This window comes from Armigeres subalbatus, chromosome 2, assembly GCF_024139115.2.
Source record: "Armigeres subalbatus isolate Guangzhou_Male chromosome 2, GZ_Asu_2, whole genome shotgun sequence".
Lineage (NCBI taxonomy): Eukaryota > Metazoa > Arthropoda > Insecta > Diptera > Culicidae > Armigeres > Armigeres subalbatus.
In genome coordinates this window covers 20,885,731-20,902,152 of record NC_085140.1, presented here as the reverse complement: position 1 = coordinate 20,902,152, position 16,422 = coordinate 20,885,731, and positions in this window count along the sequence as shown.

The following is a 16,422-nucleotide window of genomic DNA, read 5'->3' as shown; positions in this document are numbered from 1 at the left end:
TTTTTGCAATAGTTTGAAAAATAAAATCAACATCATTTTGTTAACTCACAGTAAGCTGTCAAAAAAGCACTCAAAACAAGCATAATAACAAAAAAATTGAGATCGTACCTACAATTGGGTGATAAGTAATCTTATTTTCTTTGTTTATCCATATTTTTTGTTTCAAAATTTTGATTTTTATTGTTGAAAAACCAGATAATTCACCTAGCGGTCATGATGCCTTACTCGAAACAATCAATACGCCTCGCCTCAGTATAAGGATTTCAAAAGTAATTGCCTACCTTAAGGCGTTTACAAACGCTTGCTTTATAGACGTAACAAAGTGAAATGATTGATGATCAAAGTTACCCCAAATTGGAAATTCGAAAAACTAGACAAAACAGATTTTTAAAACAATTTTATAATTATCAAATAATCAAGAACAATAGCCTCAAACGTTCTACACGTAGCAGTACTCGTTTTAAAAATATGAAAAAGCAATCATTTAATTTACGGAGGAAATATTTACAAAACATTGAAAAAATTGATCAATGATACCCCGGATTACGGTACACCTGTCGGGGCTGTGGCGGAAGTTTTCCGATCTCACGATATGTCATGTCCCATTCATAAAAGTCGAGTACATTTGGGGAAGTCAGCTGTGGGGTAAGCACGATATTTTTATTGTGTTGAACAGAGCGAGAGAAATATTGCATGCACGTTGCTTTTTGTGAAAGCTTCGACACGGAAACTGATGTTTGTAATGGTTTGGCAGAATTTCTTCGGGAGGAGGGTGTGTTCGTTCGTGAATGGAATGCTGACATTCATTTATAATTTTAAATAATGTGGAATGATACAGCACTGGAAGTGACATTTTTGGCAGTTTTTACATGTTCATCAAGAATTCAAAACGTAAGATCTATATGAAATTAAACACCTATGATGTGGAATTGACATACCCTTTTGTTACGCTTCTTGTAATAAACTTTCAAAATGTTTGTGAAGATTGTCACGGTCCACGAAAGCCTAGAAGTGTGAAGTGTTTAAATGTATGTTTTATCATAGCTTGATTCCTCAAGTTCGACTGCTTTGTCACTCCTTGATCTGAATCAATCATATCTATTTTGATAGTTAGATTACCAAGATTCATTTTTAAACTTTATATAGCTTACTAAGTGCGGGTGCTGTTCACACGTACACTTCTTTGACTGAAATAGCCATCAAGATCCAACCGTACCCCAAAAGTTCAGAGATTTGCCTTGTGGAAATGGTAGAATGGAAACCCATTTCCGACGACGGCTACTCAACTATTCGCTTCATTTACGGTCACGACTCGTTGAGCGTCAGATGGTGTGGCAGAAAAAAGCAGCACAAACCAAAAACAGCCCACATCCATGGGAAATTTCTCGACTGTCGTGATATTTACGAGTCTCCGGAGGGCACCGTCCGGCGATGGTGTCAACAAAGGCTGGCCGGGTGCGGATGATGACTATGAAGAAGGTCTCAGCTCAATCGTCCGTTACAATTACGTCCAACGCAGTAGCAAGCACAACAGCAGCAGCGCCAATGTGTCGAAAAGATATGCGTGTTCCGGCGTTCGAACCGCAGAATTGATGGTGCCAATCACGCACTGTGGAAGGGTCCCTGCAAATAGTTTATAAAATGTTGATTTTCTTAATATTGTAATTAATATGAGAACTTAGATGAATAATATAGTTTTGTTTTCAATCCACCGCAGTTGAGTGCTTTCAACCAAGATGGCCGAAAGGTAATATAAGGATTTTTGTCATTCTTTATTACAGTAAGAATCATGATTCAGTACAACTCACGAACAACGTACATCATATTGATCATAATTATTGATATTGAGTTTAAAATATATTCCATTTAAATCGGTTTCAGTTTTACATTTGTTATTTTTTTTCGGTGTGGAGTATTTACTTCCATGTGTCGCATAAACTCATTATTTTGACAATTGCCAATGGCCACTCTCCTCCCTACAGTGGGACGAATCGTTGTGCAAATGATGGGATTAACTTTGGTAAACAATGTGGGCACATATGGGCGTTGGATGCCCTCTGTTTCCAATTTACCGCGGTGTTTTGGTTTTTGCGGACGGTCAATGTTGACGCCATTCTATTCTCTAGTGGCATGTTGGCTCTATTTTCGCGTTCCAATCAAGCCCTTCTGCTCGGACGGAGATAATGGTTATTGGTCGCAATGCTGTATCGTGCTTACAAGCTTTCTGGGTCGAAAGGCAACGGTAAACGATTAATCTGATAGGAAAACAGTCATTTAACTGTTTAAGTGCGGTTCAATTGATGCTTTTACAAAGTTTAAGTATAACACGGTCTGATGGACTGACGGTGGAGACGCTTGGTACCATAGTTTTAAGCATCTGATTGTTTATTTTCGACTTTTTTAGTATTTTTTTCTTTAGCGCATACGATAGGCTGATGCAAATATCAAATTTATTTTATGTCACCCCTCCCCTTAAACTTTCCAAAATATTGTGTGTGTGTGTGTGTGTGTGTGTTTTTTTTTTTTCCTAAACAATGGAGGGGGAATCTGCTCAACAGACATCCTGGGTTGACCAGGAAGTGCTGGGTTAGGGGCCACCTCCAATGAGGGAGGCAGGACTGCATCCCCGACCAGCTAAACCGTTTCCATTGCCGCCAAGCCCATCGTCCCTTCGGTACAACCAGAAAGTAATGCTTCAAAGGGGGGCCAGTGCATAACGCACCCTCGAGGTTAGCTGCGTGTCCTTGCAGCATCGAACATCGTGACTCGCTTTTTTAGAAGAACATCATGGTATCGTGCCAGCGCATTGCCGGCTTTCCAGGTGGCCTTACCACGCCCTATGTCAAGGTGGGCAGGGTCGACTTCGCGCCTGCTTCCCTCTGCACGACTGGTATCAAGAATGATGATGCCGCGTTCACCCCAAATTGACCTCTCTGCGATAGGGCCAATTCGCCAACACACAAAGGGACTTGCCAACGCGGTACCTACGCCTGCCCCAGCCTTGACGAGGACCCCTTTCCGTCCTCGTACTCGAAGCCCGCCTGGTTGACCGACGCCGCGAAAGCGACGATACCGCGCGGCCTTTTGTTCGATAAAAGAATCGAGTTCGACCACAGGGCACCGGTATGACCCATGAAACCGACTCCGAACCCTTGGATCACCTCTTATTTGGGCGGTATCGCCGCGGCCACTTGTTCGATAAAAGGATCGAGTTCGACCACAGGGCACCGGTATGACCCATGAAGCCGACTCCGAACCCTTGGACCACCTCTTATTTGCGCCGTATCACCGTATCGAATGACAACGGCCAGCGATGCATAAACTTCGCAGCCTCCCGCGGAATGGTAGTCCGAAGCACCTTCTTTCCCCGCAAAAATATCCACAAGGCCACATGGAGATCACCTAACCAAGAAACGGAAAACCAAATCGATCACGTTCTAATCGACGGTAAATTCTTCTCCGACATCACGAATGTCCGCACTTACCGCAGTGCGAATATTGAATCCGACCACTACCTCGTTGCAGTATGCCTGCGCTCAAAACTCTCGACGGTGTACAACACGCGTCGAAGTCGGACGCCGCGGCTTAACATTGGGCGGCTACAAGACGGTAGACTAGCCCAAGAATACGCGCAGCAGCTGGAAGTGGCACTTCCAACGGAAGAGCAGCTAGGCGCAGCGTCTCTTGAAGATGGCTGGAGAGATATTCGATCCGCCATTGGAAGCACCGCAACCGGTGCCCCGGATCAGAGAAACGACTGGTATGACGGCGAATGTGAGAGAAGAATGCAGCATGGGCGAGATTGCTGCAACACCGCACGAGGGCGAACGAGGTACGATACAAACGGGCGCGGAACAGACAAAACTCGATTTTCCGGAGGAAAAAGCGCCAGCAGGAAGATCGAGACCGTGAAGAGACGGAGCAACTGTACCGCGCTAATAACGCGCGAAAGTTCTATGAGAAGTTAAACCGTTCACGTAAGGGCCACGTGCCACAGCCCGATATGTGTAAGGACATAAACGGGAACCTTCTTACAAACGAGCGTGAGGTGAACCAAAGGTGGCGGCAGCACTACGAAGAGCACCTGAATGGCGATGTGGCAGACAACGGTGGCGGTATGGTAATGAACCTAGGAGCACGCGCGCAGGACATGCGGCTTCCGACTCTGAATCTCCAGGAAATCCAGGAGGAGATCGGCCGGCTGGTAAACAACAAAGCCCCTGGAGTTGACCAACTACCAGGAGAGCTGTTTAAACACGGTGGTGAGGCACTGGCTAGAGCGCTGCACTGGGTGATTACCAAGGTTTGGGAGGATGAGGTTCTGCCGCAGGAGTGGATGGAAGGTGTCGCGTGTCCCATCTACAAAAAGGGCGATAAGCTGGATTGTAGCAACTACCGCGCAATCACATTGCTGAACGCCGCCTACAAGGTACTCTCCCAAATTTTATGCCGCCGACTAACACCAATTGCAAGAGAGTTCGTGGGGCAGTACCAGGCGGGATTTATGGGTGAACGCTCTACCACAGACCAGGTGTTCGCCATACGTCAGGTATTGCAGAAATGCCGCGAATACAACGTGCCCACACATCATCTATTTATCCACTTCAAAGCCGCATATGATACAATCGATCGGGACCAGCTATGGCAGCTAATGCACGAAAACGGATTTCAGGATAAACTGATACGGTTGATCAAAGCGACGATGGATCGGGTAATGTGCGTAGTTCGAGTTTCAGGGGCATTCTCGAGTCCCTTCGAAACGCGTAGAGGGTTACGGCAAGGTGATGGTCTTTCGTGTCTGCTATTCAACATCGCTTTGGAGTAATACGAAGAGCTGGGATTGACACGAGTGGTACGATTTTCACGAAGTCCGTCCAGTTATTTGGTTATGGCACGTAACTTTGAGAGGATGGAGGAAGCCTACATCAGACTGAAAAGCGAAGCTAAATGGATTGGACTAGTCATCAATACGTCGAAGACGAAGTACATGATAGGAAGAGGCTCAAGAGAGGTCAATGTAAGCCACCCACCACGAGTTTCTATCGGTGGTGACGAAATCGATGTGGTTGAAGAATTCGTGTACTTGGGCTCACTGGTGACCGCCGATAACGATACCAGCAGAGAAATTCGGAGACGCATAGTGGCTGGAAATCGTACGTACTTTGAATTCCGTAAGACGCTCCGATCGAATAGAATTCGCCGCCGTACCAAACTGACTATCTACAAAACGCTTATAAGACCGGTAGTTCTCTACGGACACGAGACCTGGACGATGCTCGTGGAGGACCAACGCGCACTGGGAGTTTTCGAAAGGAAAGTGTTGCGTACCATCTATGGTGGGGTGCAGATGGCGGACGGTACGTGGAGGAGGCGAATGAACCACGAGTTGCATCAGCTGTTGGGAGAACCATCCATCGTTCACACCGCGAAAATCGGAAGACTGCGGTGGGCCGGGCACGTAGCCAGAATGTCGGACAGTAATCCGGTGAAAATGGTTCTCGTCAACGATCCGACGGGAACAAGAAGGCGAGGTGCACAGCGGGCAAGGTGGATCGATCAGGTGGAGGACGATTTGCGGACCCTCCGCAGACTACGTGGTTGGCGAAGTGCAGCCATGGACCGAGCTGAATGGAGAAGACTTTTATGTGCAGCACAGGCCACTCCGGCCTTAGTCTGATAATATATATACAAGATACATACTCATGCAAAGGCGGGCATAGGAAATATGTCGATTAATAACTGAGGAAATGATAATAGAATACCTACAATTTCCAGCTGGAATGTAGAGCCATAGAAGAAGAAAAACTAAATCGTTGGATGTGAACAACTTCAATTCTACGGTAGTCGGGCAAACAGTGGGGGAAGTTGAAAACCAAAGCCAGCCAACGTCGGGCGGTGGAGATCAACATAGAACATGAAGGTCCAGTCTGTCCAGGCTATGTACCAAAACTCGAATATTGAACTCTAACGTGAAATTTGTGATTATTTTATTTAATTTTATTTATTTAGTTTACATCCAAATAGATAACACTGAATCAACAATTTGACTTCACAATACAAGGGGGTGTACAGTTCTGCCACCTCTGCGATGTCACCGAAATCCGATATCAATAGCAACTCCACAGTTTGAATGGACGTAGGCCGGCCACACATCACGAAAGAGCGGAGGCGAAATGTGCAAGCAAGCGCTGGACAAGAATCCGACAGCACGTCGCAGCAGAGACAGATCTAGGATCTCCTGACGATGAAACCCTAATAGAGAAATAAACGGAGGTTGATACAACCAGTTGGAGTTTCATATTTAACTTCGACAAAAGCTTTTAATTCTAGCAGTACTTCAACATTTTTGGATTGATGGATTCAACATATTAGAGTCCATCAGCATTTGGACTTTTTTTGTGGTATTTAACAGAGTTAAGTTGAACCTATTCAGGAGTGAAAATTATTAGAACATGTTTAGCTTTAGCAGAGAGTCAATATTGCAAGGACAATATTGCGTTTAATTTCATCTACAACTGACAACTATGGTGACATATTAATTGTCTTTAAAAAAGACAATGTTGCTATCATTGGCAATGTTTTGATTTTACATTATTTACCCATACTGATTTTGCAAAAAATAATTTAATAGGCGGCTTTTAAAATCGTTTTATAGTGAAAAAATGAACTTTTCAATGTATTTGTACTAATGGTTTAGAAGAGACAATCAAGAAGTTCGCCGACGAAAAACATTTTTTCAATCTCCATTGGCAAGATTTTCAGCCCAAGGCAATGAAACAAATGGGACACAAGCTTTGATAACATGCAAGTTAGGACGCATAACGCCATAACGCTTCTACAGGTATTACAAAGCTCGGAAGAAACGCGCACGCTAATAAAACTTTACTTTAATTCAATTATAGTTTTATTAAATGAACCGGTGCCAGTTTTACAGGACGCGCATTTTTCCAAAAAATTCAAAAATAAAAATTAAATCTGCAATTTTCTGCAACTCAACTGTACCAACGTGTTATGAATGATGTGCCTGCAGGTAGTAATGAGTAATGAGTAAAGTTTCTTGACAAATTTTAAGTTTGTTGGAACAAAATGCACATGTACCACTATTAAGACAACAGAAACCGAAAATCATTGCCAGTAAAAGTGGTACATGTACATTTAAAAGAATATTTTAAACGGCAGTAAACCATCTTGAAATTTAAAATAGGGTTAAAATCTTTTGCAGAAACATTCATGTTGTCAAATTTTCTTTTAAAAAAGCTGATTTTAGTGGGCAGAACTGTTTTTTTCCAAGTTCGTTTATTTGGTAGGCTCAGGCGTGTATAACACTTTACGGAGCCATGGTTCTTTGTGATATATACAATCAATATCATTTAATTTTTCAGTTAGTAAGAGAGGGGTAGAAGCCAGCGTACTCGTGGTGACTCGAGGTTAGTTTACAATGTTTAAGGATGGACAGGACTAAGGATTTGGGATCAGGAATTTCAGCTTCTCATCCGGGTATTTGGCGTCAGGGACGATGTGGCGTGTCGTCGTGCTCGAGGAATGGTTCGACTGGGAGCATCTTCCGGATGGCAGAGCTATGGTGCTCTACGGAACAGAAAGCAGAGACTAAACACAAAAAAAAACTTTGAAGAAAGAAAAAAAACTATTAGATTTTGATATCAGAAGCACAAAGAAAACTATAAATGGCCTGCATATAGACCACATCACGATCTCCCAAAACACCTCGAACTTCCCTGAAGGGTTGTTTACCTCGGGCCACTAGGGTATCCAATAATTGCTCTCTGGAGGCGTCATTTTCCGAGCAGGACCAAACTACGTGATCGATGTCATCATAACCGGCTCCGCACCTACATAAGTTGCTATCGACAAGGTTTATTCTGTACAGATGTGCGTTTAGTGAATAGTGATTAGACATAAGTCTCGACATCATGCGAATGAAGCCTCGACTTAAGTCCTCACCTCTGAACCACGCTCGCCCAGAAACTTTTGGAACTATAGAAAATAGCCACCGTCCAAGTTCGTTGTGTGTCCAATTATTTTGCCAACTTTGAAGAGTACTCTGACGGACTAATGGGAAAAACTCGTTGCTCGAGAATTGTCTATCATAAACCTCACCTTCCTGTGCGCCCACCTTTGCCAGCGAGCCTGCCTTCTCATTGCCGTAGATTGAGCAGTGAGCACCCAAACAAAGGTAACCTTGAATGATCTTTCGACCAAAACACGCATCTGCTCTCTTATGTTTGTAAGAAAGTAAGATGCGTGCTTAACAGGTTTCATCGACCGGAGTGCCTCGATAGAACTAAGACTATCCGAGAAGATGAAATAATGGTCTACGGGCTGATTGGAAATTATCCCCAAAGCGAAGTTAATTGCTGCCAGCTCAGCAACATAAACCGAACACGGTTCCTGAAGTTTTCGGAAGGTGGTTGAAGTTACATTGAAAACACCGAAGCCAGTGGATCCGTTGATGCGAGAACCATCAGTGAAATATCTGTTGTTGCAATTGACATGTTCATATTTTTCAGAAAAAGTGAGGGAATAGATATTTGTCGAAGATGATCTGGTATTCCTTGAATAGCATGTTTCATGGACAGATCGTATACAATTGAGGAACTGTCGTTGGTGAAGTGAACTCGAGGTGGATTATAACACGGAAGACAAAGATCTGATGATATGTAGTTGAGATAAACTCTCAGGAATCTTGAACGACAAGTTAGTTCAAGCATATTATCGAAGTTATGTAAGACAAGTGTGTTACTTGTCCCACATTTGATGAGTATTCTAAGTGAGAGCTCCCAGTAACGGTGCTTTAAAGGAGTGACTCCAGCAAGCACCTCCAGGCTCATGTTATGCGTTGAATGCATGCAGCCAAGGGCAATACGCAAACAACGATACTGAATTCGTTCCAATTTGATCAGGTGGCAATCAGCTGCTGAGAGGAAGCAGAAGGAGCCATACTCTAAAACAGAGAGAATAGTCGTTCTATAGAGTTTGATGAGGTCTTCCGGGTGAGCACCCCACCATGTTCCGGAGATAGAACGTAGAAAATTGATCCTTTTCCGGCATTTTTGTATCAAATACTCAATGTGGAGTTTCCAGGTACATTTGGAATCAAACACTACCCCAAGGTATTTAGAAGATAAAGATTGGTTGATGTCATCATTCAACAGCTTGAGTTTCAGTTGAGCAGGATACCGCTTCTTAGTAAACACAACCAACTGAGTTTTTTGCGGTGAAAACTCGATCCCTAGATGTCTGGCCCAACCAGTCAGATTGTCCAGGGTACTTTGCAATGGTCCTTGCAAGACAGCTGCACATCGACCTCTTAGAGAGACCACGGCATCATCTGCAAGTTGTCTGAGCGTGCATTGTCCTTCCAAACAATTGTCAATATCTTTGACATAGAAATTATAAAGCAAGGGACTTAAACATGAACCTTGGGGAAGGCCCATGTAACTATTTCTGGAAGTTGTCAGAGTGCCGAGTGTGAAGTTCATTTGTTTTTCTGACAACAAATTGTACAAGAAATTATTTAAAAATACGGGTAGCCCATTACTGTGCAGATTGTCTGACAGTACTTCAATGGAAACTGAATCAAAAGCGCCCTTAATATCCAAGAATACTGAAGCCAATTGCTCCTTGTGCGCAAAAGCCAGTTGTATATCTGAAGAAAGCAACGCTAGACAATCGTTTGTTCCTTTACCTTTACGAAATCCAAACTGAGTATTTGACAGTAATGCATTTTGCTCGACCCAATGGTCGATTCTTGAAAGGATCATTTTCTCCAATAATTTTCTCATGCATGATAGCATGGCAATCGGTCGGTATGAATTGTGATTAGACGCTGGTTTCCCAGGCTTTTGAATAGCTATTACTTTGACCTGTCGCCATTCAGGTGGCACAATGTTGTACTCCATGAAACAGTTGTACAGGTCAAGTAATCGTGTTTTTGCGATATCGGGGAGGTTTGGCAGAAGATTGAATTTGATGTTAGCGCAGCCCGGAGCAGAGTTATTCGATGAAAGAAGAGACATAGAAAGTTCCAGCATTGTGAATGGTCCACCCAAAGAACTGGATCATTGACTGATTCTCGAAATAGCGGTTCTGCTGGTACGGAATCTGGACAGACCTTTTTGCGAAGTTGAATATCCATCGATTGGAGTATTCTTCACTCTCGTTGGTGGAATTGCGGTTCAGCATGTTGCGTGCCGTTTTCAAAAGTGTTGTCATTGAGGTTTCTCGCGATAGTCCCTCGACAAAACGTCGCCAGTAGCTACGTTTTTAGCCTTGAGAAGATTTTGAGCCTTCTTTCAAGCCTCAAATACTCTTCGAAAAGCTCAGACCTTCCGTATTTACGGAAAGCCTTGAAGGCATCAGATTTCTCAGAATACAACTTAGTACATTCATCATCCCAACCAGGAGTGGCTGGTCTTCTTATGACGGTTGTACTTGGAACGCGTCGTTTCTGAGCTTCTAGTGCGCTTTTTTAATTAATTCGGTAAGGAATTGATATTCATCCAGCGGTGGAAGAACATCAGTTGATTCAATACCAATATTTACCGCCGATGCAATTTTTGCCAGTCAATGTTCTTCGTGAGGTCGAAAGGAACATTAACTGGCTCAGATTGTTGATAGCTACTTTTAATTGTGGTAACTATCGGCATATGGTCACTACCGTGGGGATCTTGGATAACCTTCCACGTGCAATCTAACGATAGTGAATTTGAACATAAAGACAGATCAATACGGCTTTGTTGACCATTTGGTCCTATTCGAGTTACTTCACCAGTGTTCAAAATATTCAAATTGAAATCGTCACACAAATCATAGAAAATAGGCGCTCTATAATCGTCATACGTTTCGCCCCATCCAATACCATGTGCGTTCATATCACCCAATATCAATACTGGAGATGATAGGAGGGAGACTGCGCTCCAAAAATGTCGACGATTAATAGAGGCATTTGGAGGAATGTACACTGAAGCTATGCAAAGGTCTTTATTCTTCACATTTACTTGGCATGCGACGATTTCTAAGCCGGGAACAGTCGGAATGGGAATTCTGTAGAAGGAGTAGCATTTTTGATCCCCAAAAGAACGCCACCATAATGATCATCCTGATCTTGGCGAATAATGTTAAAATCGTGGAAGTTGATTTCATCTTCAGAAGAAAGCCATGTTTCACAGAGTGCAAATATGTCGCAATCGGAATTGCGAATCAAAACTTGAACACGTCTAATTTATTTTTAAGACTATGACAGTTCCACTGCAGCACAGTGATTGTATCTTGTGGTATAGCCGTATTATCCATCGAAAGACACAATTCCTGCAAGAAGGGCCATGAAACAGTCAATTGCTTCAGATAACTTTCCACTGTTGGTATAAAGAGGTCAATGATTGGCCTCAATGAATTCGGAATATTGAATAAATTCAAAAACGGTCCACAAGGTCCTTAAACGAGATCAATCCTCGCTTGGACGGAGTACTTTTTGGGAAGAACGAATTGAAGTTTTTTTCATTGATTCTCTAGCCGGATGTTTCTTGGAAACATCGGTTTTGGGCAATGGCGGGAATGTCTTGCTGCAAGATGGATCCAAAGGAGCAGTGAAGACAGGTTGCTTCGGGATTTTAAATAATCCCCATTGCCTTCAGATTTGGGCAAGCTTTTATGGATGACTTTTGATTTCTTACGGCGCGATCCCGGGGAAGACGGTTGCTTCCTCTTTCGGGCACGTGTACCTCCGTAGAATCATCCATATCAGCTGTGTCAGAGTCCAATTCGTCAATGCATATGGAATCATAATAATCACTTACTTGAACGGTAGCTGAAATAGCAGCCTTTGCAGTGGTATCGGCGGATGTGTCTTGCGCTTTAACCATTTCCGCATAAGTCTGCTTGGAGCGCTGTACCAACGAGCGCTTCACTTTTGGGTGCGCTTTCTGTACACCGGGCAATCTTGCAAACCATGGGCAGGAGCCATACCGCAATAAGCACATTTTGTGGCTTGTTGCTGGCAGGATTCCTCCGATGTCTTTCGAAACATTTACCACAACGTGGTTTGTTGTCACAAAACTCGGCAGTGTGACCAAGTTGTTTGCAATTGGTACAATTAAATACCCTTGGTACAAAAGACGCACCGGAAACAACATATTCTCTAAATCGACATATTTTGGGAGAATCGAACCGGCAAACGTCACCCGAAGCGAGCCTGACTTAGAATATACCTTTTGCCATCTACCATGGTTGCTGAGTGCAATTCCTTGCAATCCAGAATATCCACGGTAGACTCCATTGCGTTCTTTAAGCGGCCTTTTCCCGCAAGTACATCCTTGCAAGTCAGGCTCGCTGCGTTGATCACACCTTCGATTTCGACCTCCCGCGAGGGACATAAACCAAATATTCAACATTGTAGGCCTTGTCTTTAGCAATTTCGTTCGCCACCTGATATGTAGGTGCGGTGATTCGTAGCTTGTTCCTGTTGATCTGACTAAAATCAAGCTTCGTAAAACGACGCGTCAAATCTCGCTTAATGCCGAGAAAGTCTAGACTTTTCACTTTCTGCCGAAAGTAAACAACCCAAGGCCCAGGCGAAGCCGCATGGTACAATCGTGTGCGGACATCTTTCAGAGGGAGGACTACCGCCCCCCATAGTCTCTGCCTCCATTCTCACCTCGCAAGGTGGAAGGACTATTAATTCTTAAACTAACTTAGAACTAATAGCAAATTAGAAAAAAATATTAAAAAAAAAACTAATTTAATGTATTATAATTAATCCCACTCTGTATCAGAGAGATGGGAGAACAATAAAACAATGCCTTCCACTTATCTGCGCTGCTGCTGTAGGTAGCAGCAGAAACAATAGCCTGCTTCACTGGCGTCGCCAGAAGCAGCTACTTCGCTCGCCGACAGTAATCGCCTTGGATCCGTAGGTAGGCACCACACAATAGACACGCACTACCGAACAAAACCCGCGATGAGACACAGCACACACGTCTGGCTCGTTCGAACTATCGGCACGGAATGGGGCAGAACTGTACATGTACCACTTTTCGTGTCAACGAAATTGCCCTTGTGATATATACCCGAAATTAAGAAGGGCATAAATCCAGATTTAATTGTCAAAAATCACTTTTTCATTATTCCCTTACTAGATATTTGCTAATAGAAGCCGTTGGTGTAAAAACACAAAATCGGCAAAAATGGTTTATGTACCACTTTTGCTGGCACCGGTTCAGATGTATACAAGTTTTCGTTCTAAAGTTTCCATGGTTTTCATATTTTTCAATTCATGTACACCATCCAGTGAGCAAATTGCTCTTTGAAATAGGTGTTTATACCGTATGCTTATCTATTCCAAGAACAAAACAAAAAATAAGTATTCTTACTCAAAGTAAAAAATCATAATTTAATTCGTTGATCAATTTAAGTATAATATAAATGGAGGATGTTATTCGTCGAGCTCGATGATCTCTATGATGCTATGCGAGGCATCGCCGCCGGTTGATGTTGATAGATTCCACGTATTATTATGTGATGAAAGAAAAAAATGTTAGGGTTGTATACAAGACACGACCGCTCGACGTAAACTACGTGAAACCAAATGGAGTAGACTGAACCAATTATTCCGATCCATATAGAAGACAGGGAATTATCCCACCGACACTACTACCCAGCTTTAGCAGCATCTCCCATTCTGTGAGGGAGTACTGTAGTAGGGAGGAACCCACTGTCTAGCAGCTGAGCCACCCCAGTTCAAAAATTAATAATACCCTAAAAGTAGGCAATTACCAAGGATGGGAACGCGCTGCATAGGAGATGCATGATGCATGAAAGAACTAAATTTTTCAATAGTTTAGCGTTGATACTCAAAATTTTCAATACTACTGGCAAATTGGTGGAGAGTTTGCGAATCGATTGATATATAAATCTTTAAAATCCATTGAGAGATAAAGGACTTATTAATGTTACAAATCTTACATGATTTCGTGACGGTCCCCAATTTTAAAATTTTCATTTTACACCCTGTATCCGAGTCTTCCCCTTAGACGTAGTTTACGTCAAAATAGGAATGTCAATAAAATAACATGAAGCGCAGGGACAGACATTCTAACTTTCAGATTAAGTTATTTATAAATCATCTGAACAAAATCGAGTTTAAGGCGGTTTTAAACCGAAAGAAAATTTGATCAATCGAAGACTAGATTTAAGATCCTCACGTACTTTAAGGCTAGTTTACACATCAGGAGCTTGTCTACAAATTTCGCTCCTATGTGTGTGGACGGGATTTGTGGGATTCCGTTTTGAACAATTTGAAATTCGGCCCAGTTTAAAATACAAGCCGGTGGAAATCTCCGAGAGTCCGAGCTGTAAACTAGACTATAAATTGGCCAGGATTTTTAACTTTTCACGACAAAATTACATGAGTCCCACTTTTTGGGAGAAAACGGGAACAAAATCAATGGACAAGATTCCCGAGGCTACGCTAGTTTTATTCATTTATTTATTTAATTCATATATTTAGTCTACACCTAAACAGATAACAATGAATCAACAATTTGACGCCACAATACACGGCTCGAGGCCGCATCTCTCCATCCTCGAATACGCCCCACGCTCGCCAAATCGTTTTGCACCAGGTCTGCCCATCTCGCTCGCTGCGCACCTCGCCGTCTCGTACCTGCCGGATCGGAAGCGAACACCATCTTTGCAGGGTTGGTGTCCGGCATTCTTGCAACATGTCCTGCCCATCGTACCCCGGCTTTAGCTACCTTCTGGATACTGGGTTCGCCGTAGAGTTGGGCGAGCTCGTGGTTCATTCTTCGCCGCCACACAGCGTCTTCTTAAACACCGTCCTAAGCACCCGTCTCTCGAGTACTCCGAGTGCTTGCAAGTCCTCCTCGAGCATTGTCCATGTTTCATGTCCGTAGAGGACAACCGGTCTTATAAGCGTCTTGTACATGACACATTTGGTGCGGTGGCGAATCTCTTTTGACCGCAGTTTCTTCTGGAGCCCGTAGTAGGCCCGACTTCCACAGATGATGCGCTTTCGTATTTCACGACTAACGACGATGGAATTCCTCGACCACCTCGAAGGTATCCCCGTCTATCGTAACACTGCTTCCCAGGCGGGCCCTGTCGCGCTCGGTTCCGCCCACAAGCATGTACTTTGACTTTTACGCATTCACCACATATTTTCTGCACCCGCATATGTGGGAACTTCATCTTCACGAAAACAATCCATAATGATTGTCAAAGACACTAAACAAGCAAACCAACTTATTGAACGACGCTCATATACCTAGGTACTGCACTTAGCACGCCGATCCATTAGCATTTTGTTTAACACTGCGAGAGCACAGAAAAGTGCACGCAGCAGTGTACGCGCAGCGTACCGGCACTGATCCATCATTTGCTCCCGCTCGGATACGACGAAGAACCGAGGGCAGCCACTCGTAACACTCTAACTTTCACTTACTCAGAGACTGAGTAAAGTTAGCGTGAACGCAGCAGCTCTCACACAAATTGTTTAGTTGCTCACACAAACCTTTTCTCGCGCAGCGTCATGGAGCTTGGAGGTGAGTAGTTGGTTTTGTTCGCAGTAGTGAGAAAGAGCGCTCTACACACAAATTGTTGGAAGATGTGTGCTCTGCGTGGATCGTGCGTGCGCTATGCCAACTCTATGTATGTATTGGCCCATATGAGCTAGTTCTAGCGGACAATGCACTGTCCGACAATACTAGCACGATATTAGCATCATGTAAACAGGAATTTATTGTCCACGCTAATATGCGTTTACATTATGCTAATTTCGTGCTAGTATTGTCGGATATTGCATTGTCCGCTAGAACTAGCTCATATGTAGGGCCATATATAATAGCAAACATCCAAGCGCGGGTAGAAAACATGCATTAGCGAATAGCGCATAACATAGTAAAGCCGAAATTGGCACCGCCTTCTAGAGAGTAAGGCTCGATGCCCACGTAGCGTCATTTCAACGCAGAGTGCACGTGGCGTCAAAAAGACGCAGGTGTGCACCGGGAAAAAGCGGTAACGCAGCGTCACCACGCCGATGCACACCACCGTTATTTTAACGCTGCGTGCACGTGGCGTTGAAAAACCGCTACGTGGGCATCGGCCCTAAAGGCCCCCACGCAATACAGCGGAACGGCGACGGAAACGGCAGATTTGACATTTAGCCCATATATTTTCTGTCAAATTTTCCGTTTCCGTCACCGTTCCGCTGAATTGCGTTTGGGGCTTAAGTGATATAAATAACATGCGTAACCCCAAACTTCTGTAGATAAATAAGGTGTAGGATTAAGGATTTTTGCTAGTCGTCAGACTGAAAGTGTGTATACAAGAGTTAATTAGAATAATTTTCCAAACCAACAAATCCGAGTTTTGATTGCTGCATCAGTG